Genomic DNA, 9753 nt, shown 5'->3' on the forward strand with positions numbered 1-9753 from the left:
AGTTGGTTCCTTGAGAAAATCAACAAGATAGATAAGCCCTAAGCTAGACTAACGAGAGGACACAGAGAGTGTATCGAAATTAAGAAAATCAGAAATGAAAAGGGAGACATAACTACAGAATCAGAGGAAGTTCAAAAAATCATCAGATCCTACTACAAAAGGTTATATTCAACAAAACTTGAAAATGTACAGGAAATTGACAATTTCCCAGAGAGATACCAGGTAACGAAGTTAAATCAGGAACAGACAAACCATTTAAACAAACCCATAACTCCTAAAGAAATAGAAGCAGTCATTAAAAGTCTCACAACCAAAAGGAGCCCAGGTCCAGATGGGTTCAGTGCAGAATTGTATCAGACCTTCATAGAAGACCTCATAGCAATACTATCCAAACTATTCCACAAAATTGAAACAGATGGAGCACTACCGAATTCCTTCTATGAAGCCACAATTACTCTTATAACTAAACCACACAAAGACCCAACAAAGAAAGAGAACTTCAGACCATTTTCCCTTATGAATATCGACAGAAAAATACTCAATAAAATTCTGGCAAACAGAATCCAAGAGCACATCAAAACAATCATCCACCATGATCAAGTAGGCTTCATCCCAGGCATGCAGGGATGGTTTAATATACAGAAAACCATCAACGTGATCCATTATATAAAGAAACTGAAAGAACTAAACCACATGATCATTTCATTAGATGCTGAGAAAGCCTTTGACAAAATTCAACACCCCTTCATGATAAAAGTCCTGGAAAGAATAGGAACTCAAGGCCCATACCTAAACATAGTAAAAGCCATATTCAGCAAACCAGTCGCTAACATTAAACTAAATGGAGAGAAACTTGAAGCAATCCCACTAAAATCAGGGAGTAGACAAGGCTGCCCACTGGCTCCCTACTTATTCAATATAGTTCTTGAAGTTCTCCCCAGAGCAATCAGACAATAAAAGGAGGTCAAGGGGATACAGATTGGAAAAGAAGAAGTCAATATATCACTATTTGCAGATGATATGATAGTATATATAAGCGATCCAATAGTTCCACCAGAGAACTACTAAAGCTGATAAACAACTTCAGCAAAGTAGCTGGGTATAAAATTAACTCAAATAAATCAGTAGCCTTCCTCTACACAAAAGAGAAACAAGCCAAGAAAGAAATTAGGGATATGACACCCATCATTATAGTCCCAAATAATATAAAGTACCTCGGTGTGACTTTAACCAAGCAAGTAAAAGATCGGTATGGTAAGAACTTCAAGCTTCTGAAGAAAGAAATTGAAGAAGACCTCAGAAGATGGAAAGATCTCCCATGCTCATGGACTGGAAGGATTAATATAGTAAAAATGGCCATTGTATCAAAAACAATCTACAGATTCAATGCAATTCCCATCAAAATACCAATCCAATTCTTCAAAGAGTTAGACAGAACAATTTGCAAATTCATCAGGAATAACAAAAAACCCAGGATAGCTAAAACTATCCTCAACAATAAAAGACTTCAGGGGGAATCACTATCCCTCAACTCAAGCAGTATTACAGAGCAATAGTGATTAAAAACTGCATGTTATTGGTACAGAGACAGACAGATAGACAAGTAGAATAGAATTGAAGACCCAAAAATGAACCCACACACCTATGGTCACTTGATTTTCAACAAAAGTGCCGAAACCATTCAGTGGAAAAAAGATAGCATTTTCGGCAAATGGTGCTGGTTCAACTGGAGTTCAGCATGTTGAGGAATACAGATCGATCCATGCTTATCACCCTGTACAAAACTTTAGTCCACGTGGATCAAGAACCTCTACATCAAACAAGATACACTCAAACTAATAGAAGAGAAAAAGGGGAATCATCTTGAACACATGGGCACTGGAGAAAATTTCCTGAACAAAACACCATTGGCCTATGCTCTAAGATCAAGAATTGATAAATGGGATCTAATAAAACTGCAAAGCTTCTGTAAGGCAAAGGACACTGTTGTTAGGACAAAACGGCAACCAACAGATTGGGAAAAGATCTTTACAAATCCTACAACAGAAAGAGGGCTTATATCCAAAATATACAAAGTACTCATGACGTTACACCGCAGGGAGACACATAACCCTATTAAAAAATGGGATTCAGATCCTAGTAAGAGCACCAGTGGAAGGGGAAGCCCTGGGTCCTGCTAAGACTGAACCCCCAGTGAACTAGATTGTTGGGGGGAGGGTGGCAATGGGGGGAGGATGGGGAGGGGAACACCCATAAAGAAGGGGAGGGGGATGTTTGCCCGGAAACCGGGAAAGGGAATAACACTCGAAATGTATATAAGAAATACTCAAGATAATTAAAAAAATGAATGGGATTCAGGAAGGAATTAAAAATGGAAATAGAGGGGCTGGGGATTTAGCACAGTGGTAGAGCGCTTACCTAGGAAGCGCAAGGCCCTGGGTTCGGTCCCCAGCTCCGAAAAAAAGAACCAAAAAAAAAAAATGGAAATAGAACCAATCAAGTAAGAACACAGGCAAACAAACCTGGATATAGAAAACCAAAGGAAGAGACAAGGAGCTGTAGATACAAGCATCACCAACAGAATACAAGCGATAGAAGAGAGACTCTCAGGAGCAAAAGATTCTATAGGAATCATCGACTCAGCTATCAAAGATAATGTAATGCAGAAAAAGCTACTGGTCCAAAACATACAGAAAATCCAGGACTCAATGAGAAGATCAAAGCTAAGCATAATAGGTATAGAAGAGAGTGAAGACTCCCAGATCAAAGGACCAGTAAATATCTTTAACAAAATCATAGAAGAAAACTTCCTTAACCTAAAGAAAGAGATGCCCATAAGCATAGAAGAAGCCTACAGAACTCCAAATAGATTGGACCAGAAAGAAACTCCTCCTGTCAGATAATAGTCAAAACACCAAACGCACAAAATAAAGAAAGAATATTAAAAGCAGTAAGGGAAAATGGTTAAGTAACATATAAAGGCAGACCTATCAGAATCACACCAGACGTCTCGCCAGAGACTATGAAAGCCAGAAGATCCTGGACTGATGTCATACAGACCCTAAGAGAACACAAATTTCAGCCCAGGTTATTGTATCCAGCAAAACTCTCAATTAACATAGATGGAGATACCAAGATATTCCGTGACAAAACCAAATTTACACAATAATCTTTCTACAAATCCAGTGATACAAAGGATAATAAATGGTAAAGCCCAACATAAGGAGGCAAGCTACACCCTAGAAAAAGCAAGAAACTAATCGTCTTGGCAATAAAACAAAGAGAAGAAAAGCACACAAACATAACCTCACATCCAAATATGAATATGACAGGAAGCAATAATCACTAATCCTTAATATCTCTCAACATCAATGGTCTCACCTCCCCAATAAAAAGATGTAGATTAACAAATTGGATACACAATGAGGACCCTGTATTCTACTGCCTACAGGAAACACACGTCAGAGACAAAGACAGACTCTACCTCAGAGTAAAAGGCTGGAAAACAACTTTCCAAGCAAATGGTAGGAAGAAGCAAGCTGGAGTAGCCATTCTAATATCGAATAAAATTGATTTTCAACTAAAAGTCATCAAAAAAGATGAGAAGGACACTTCACATTCATCAAAGGAAAAATGCACCAAGGTGAACTCTCAATCCTAAATATCTATGCTCCAAATACAAGGGCACCTACAGAGTTGAAGGAAACCTTATTTAGGTCAAAACACACATTGTGCCTCACACATTAATAGGAGGAGATTTCAACACACCATTCTCATCAATGGACAGGTCATGGAAACAGAAATTAAACAGAGACGTAGACAGACTAAGAGAAGTCATGAACCAAATGGACTTAAATATTTATAGAACATTCTCTCCTAAAACAAAAGGATATAGCCTCTTCTCACCACCTCATGGTACTTTCTCCAAATTTGACCATATAACTGTTCATAAAACAGGCCTCAACAGATATATAAAGATCGAAAAAATCCCATGTGTCCTATCAGACCGCCCTGGGATAAAGCTGGTCTTCAACTACAATAAGGGAAGAATGCCCACATATACATGGAAGTTGAACAATGCTCTACTCAACGATATCTTTGTCAAGGAAGAAATAAAGAAAGAAATTAAAGACTTCTTAGAATTTAATGAAAATGAAGGTACAACATACCCAAACCTATGGGGCACAAAGAGAGCTGTGCTAAGAGGAAAACTCAGAGCTCTGAGTGCCTGCAGAAAGAAATAGGAGAGAGCATACGTCAGCAGCTTGACAGCACACCTAAAAGCTCTAGAACAACACGAAACAAATGCACCCAGGAGGAGTAGAAGGCAGGAAATAATCAAACTCAGAGCTGAAATCAACCAAATAGAAACAAAAAGGACCATAGAAAGAATCAACAGAACCAAAAGTTGGTTCCTTGAGAAAATCAACAAGATAGATTGGCCCTAAGCTAGACTAACGAGAAGACACAGAGAGTGTATCGAAATTAAGAAAATCAGAAATGAAAAGGGAGACATAACTACAGAATCAGAGGAAGTTCAAAAAATCATCAGGTCCTACTACAAAAGGTTATATTCAACTAAACTTGAAAATGTACAGGAAATTGACAATTTCCCAGAGAGATACCAGGTAACGAAGTTAAATCAGGAACAGACAAACCATTTAAACAAACCCATAACTCCTAAAGAAATAGAAGCAGTCATTAAAAGTCTCACAACCAAAAGGAGCCCAGGTCCAGATGGGTTCAGTGCAGAATTGTATCAGACCTTCATAGAAGACCTCATAGCAATACTATCCAAACTATTCCACAAAATTGAAACAGATGGAGCACTACCGAATTCCTTCTATGAAGCCACAATTACTCTTATATCTAAACCACACAAAGACCCAACAAAGAAAGAGAACTTCAGACCATTTTCCCTTATGAATATCGACAGAAAAATACTCAATAAAATTCTGGCAAACAGAATCCAAGAGCACATCAAAACAATCATCCACCATGATCAAGTAGTCTTCATCCCAGGCATGCAGGGATGGTTTAATATACGGAAAACCATCAACGTGATCCATTATATAAACAAACTGAAAGAACAAAACCACATGATCATTTCATTAGATGATGACAAAGCATTTGACAAAATTCAACACCCCTTCATGATAAAAGTCCTGGAAAGAATAGGAACTCAAGGCCCATACCTAAACATAGTAAAAGCCATATACAGCAAACCAGTCGCTAAGGTTAAAATAAATGTAGAGAAACTTGAAGCAATCCCACTAAAATCTGGGACTAGACAAGGCTGCCCACTGGCTCCCTACTTAGTCAATATAGTTCTTGAAGTTCTACCCAGAGCAATCAAACAACAAAAGGAGATCAAGGGGATACAGATTGGAAAAGAAGAAGTCAAAATATCACTATTTGCAGATGATATGATAGTATATTTAAGTGATCCCAAAAGTTCCACGAGAGAACTAGTAAAGCTGATAAACAACTTCAGCAAAGTAGCTGGGTATAAAATTAACTCAAATAAATCAGTAGCCATCCTCTACACAAAAGAGAAAGAAGCTGAGAAAGAAATTAGGGAAATGACACCCTTCATTATAGTCCCAAATTATATAAAGTATCTCGGTGTGACTTTAACCAAGCAAGTAAAAGATCTCCAAGCCTCTGAAGAAAGAAATTCAGGAAGACCTCAGAAGAAGGAAAGATCTCCCATGCTCATGGATTGGCAGGATTAATATAGTAAAAATGGCCATTTTACCAAAAGCAATCTACAGATTCAATGCAATCCCCATCAAAATACCAATCCAATTCTTCAAAGAGTTAGACAGAACAATTTGCAAATTCATCAGGAAAAACAAAAAACCCAGGATAGCTAAAACTATCCTCAACAATAAAAGGACTTCAGGGAAAATTACTATTCCTGAACTCAAGCAGTATTACAGAGCAGTGATAAAAACTGCATGGTATTGGTACAGAGACAGACAGATAGACAAATGGGATAGAATTGAAGACGCAGAAATGAACCCGCACACCTATGGTCACTTGATTTTTGACAAAGGAGCCCAAACCATCCAATGGAAAAAAGATAGCATTTTCAGTAAATGGTGCTGGTTCAACTGGAGGTCAGCATGGAGAAGAATGCAGATCGATCCATGCTTATCACCCTGTACAAAGCTTAAGTGCAAGTGGAACAAAGACCTCCACATCAAACCAGATACACTCAAACTAATAGAGGAAAAATTGGGGAAGCATCTCGAACACATGGGCACTGGAGAAAATTACCTGAACAAAACAACAATGGCTTATGCTCTAAGATCAAGAATCGACAAGTGGGATCTCTTAAAACTGCAAAGCTTCTGTAAGGCAAAGGACACTGTGGTTAGGACAAAACGGCAACCAACAGATTGGGAAAAGATCTTTACCAATCCTACAACAGATAGAGGAATTATATCCAAAATATACAAAGAACTCAAGAAGTTAGACCGCAGGGAGACAAATAACCCTATTAAAAATGGGTTTCAGAGCTAAACAAGGAATTCACAGCTGAGGAATGCTGAATGGCTGAGAAACACCTAAAGAAATGTTCAACATCTTTAGCCATAAGGGAAATGCAAATCAAAACAACGCTGAGATTTCACCTCACACCAGTGAGAATGGCTAAGATCAAAAACTCAGATGACAGCAGATGCTGGCGAGGATGCGGAGAAAGAGGAACACTCCTCCATTGTTGGTGGGTACATTGTTGCAGACTGGTACAACCATTCTGGAAATCAGTCTGGAGGCTCCTCAGAAAATTGGACATTGAATTACCTGAGGATCCAGCTATACCTCTCTTGGGCATGTACCCAAAAGATGCCCCAACATACAACAAAGCCACGTGCTCTACTATGTTCATATCATCCTTATTTATAATAGCCAGGAGCTGGAAAGAACCCAAATGCCCTTCTTTTTTTTTTTAACTGGGAAAATTTATTTATTTATTATTAATTTATTTTCCATCTTTATTAACCTGGGTATTTCTTACATTTGGATTGTGTTTTTTTTTTCTTTTATTTTTTTTAACTTGAGTATTTCTTTTTTACATTTCGATTGTTATTCCCTTTCCCGGTTTACGGGCCAATATCCCCCTAGTCCCTCCCCCTTCCCTTCATTATGGGTGTTCCCCTCCCCATCCTTCCCCCCATTGCCACCCTCCCCCCAATAATCACGTTCAGTCTTAGCAGGACCCAGGGCTTCCCCTTACACTGATGATCTTACTAGGATATTCAATGCTACCTATGAGGTCAGAGTCCAGGGTCAGTCCATGTATACTCTTTGGGTAGTGGCTTAGTCCCTGGAAGCTGTGGTTGCTTGGCATTGTTGTTCATATGGGGTCTCGAGCCCCTTCAAGGTCTTCCAGTTCTTTCTCTAATTCCTTCAACGGGGGTCCTTTTCTCAGTTCAGTGGATTGCTGCTGGTATTCGCATCTGTATTTGCTGTATTCTGGCTGTGTCCCTCAGGAGAGATCTACATCCGGATCTTGTCTGCCTGCACTTCTTGGCTTCATCCATCTTGTCTAATTGGGTGGCTGTATATGTATGGGCCACATGTGGGGTAGGCTGTGAATGGGTGTTCCTTCTGTCTCTGTTTTAATCTTTGCCTCTCTATTCCCTGCCAAGGGTATTCTTCTTCGCCTTTTAAAGAAGGAGTGAAGCATTCACATTTTGATCATCTGTCTTCAGTTTCTTGTGTTCTAGGCATCTTGGGTAATTCAGGAATTTGGGCTAATAGCCACTTATCAATGAGTGCATACCATATGTGTTTCTCTGTGATTGGGTTACCTCACTCAGAATGATATTTTCCAGTTCCAACCATTTGCCTACGAATTTCATAAAGTCATTGTTTTTGATAGCCGAGTAATATTCCATTGTGTAGATGTACCACATTTTCTGTATCCATGCATCTGTTGAAGGGCATCTAGGTTCTTTCCAGCTTCTGGCTATTATAAATAAGGCTGCTATGAACATAGTGGAGATCGTGTCTTTTTATATGTTGGGGCATCTTTTGGGTATATGCCCAAGAGAGGTATAGCTGGATCCTCAGGCAGTTCAATGTTGGCCCAGAAAGTGGGAAGGGGAATAACAATTGAAATGTAAATAAGAAATACTCAAGTTAATAAAGAAAAAAAAGAGTACAGAGCTAAACAATGAATTCTTACCTGAGGAATATAGAATGGCTGAGAAATAACTAAAGAAATGGTCAACATACTTAGTCTTCTGGGAAATGCAAATCAAAACAACCTGGGAGTGTGCACCTCACACCAGTCAGAATGACTAAGATAAAAACTCAGGTGACAGTAGATAAAGGCGAGGATGTGGAGAAAGAGGCACACTCCTCCATTGTTGGTGGGAATGCAAGTTGGAAAAACCACGGTGGGAATCTATCTGGTGGTTCCTCAGAAAATTGGCCATAGTGTTTCCTGAGGACTCAGCTATACTACTCCTGGGCATACACCCATAATTAGCTCCAAAAACATAACAAGGACACATGCTCCACTATGTTCATAGCAGCCTTATTTCTAATAGCCAAAAGATGGAAAGACCCCAGATGCCTTCAACAGAGGAAAGGGTATAGAAAATATGGTGCACTTATACAATGGAGTACTACTCAGCTACTAAAAACAAAGACTTCATAAAAATCTTAGGGTAATGGATGGAACTAGAAAATATCATCCCGAGTGAGATAATCCAGGAACACAAAAAAAACCACATGGTATACACTTACTGATACCATGAGTGGATCAACTGATACTGTTGATGTTAGCCCTAAAGCTCAATCAGGCTACAACTTTAGTGAGAGCCTCTGTAACACTTTTTTCTGGACTCGAAAGAAAATTAAGCTGCACACCCGCAGCATATGTACCAGGGGACGTGTTTCAGTCCTTGTATGTTTCTTGGTTGGTGGTTCAGTCTCTGATAGGCCCTGGATTCCAGGTCAGTAGAATCTCTTGGTCATGCCTCTGGGTTCCATTCCATTCATGGTCTCCCATCCTTCCCTCACACTTCCATAAGGGTCACTACTCACCATCACAAGTTTGGCTGTGTGTACCTGTACCTATTTCAGTCAGAGCCTCTTAGAGGACAGTTATGCTAGGTTCCTGTCTGCAAGCATAACAGAGTATCACTACTAATGTCAGGGATTGGTTGCTTGAATATGCGATGGCTTTCTAATTTAAGACAAGCAAGATAGTCAATAAAACACACTGTATAAATAATGATGTGATACAACTGCTGAAAATGGATGTGTGGTAGAAGCATAAAAGTAAAAAATGTAGAACAAAATATACTGAGAAAATTACTATGCCTCAAATAAAAAACACTCTTTTCATAACAGAAAAAGAAAGATGAACAGCAGCAGGAGGCTGAGTATATAAACGAGAAGAGCACGAACAAATAAAAATGCACAACAAGTTTTCAAGATCCTTAGTAGTTAGATCAATAAAATATTCAGGGGTGCTTCTACATACATGTGTGAGACTCGTCCTATCAAATCACAGATATCCACTTGTCTCTGACTCCTAAGAGCCAGAGTTAAAAGAATGTGTTAAAACATGCAGAATCGGTGAGAGAGAGAGACCCAACCGCCTGGTCAGGTGGGCACTCCTGAGGCTGCAGAGTGGAAGAGACAACCAACACTGCTCACCCCTGCCCACATCCCTGGCCCAAGAGGAAACTGTATAAGGCCTCTGGGCTCCCGTGGGGAAGGTCCCAAGAG

This window comes from Rattus norvegicus, chromosome 18, assembly GCF_036323735.1.
Source record: "Rattus norvegicus strain BN/NHsdMcwi chromosome 18, GRCr8, whole genome shotgun sequence".
Classification (NCBI taxonomy): domain Eukaryota; kingdom Metazoa; phylum Chordata; class Mammalia; order Rodentia; family Muridae; genus Rattus; species Rattus norvegicus.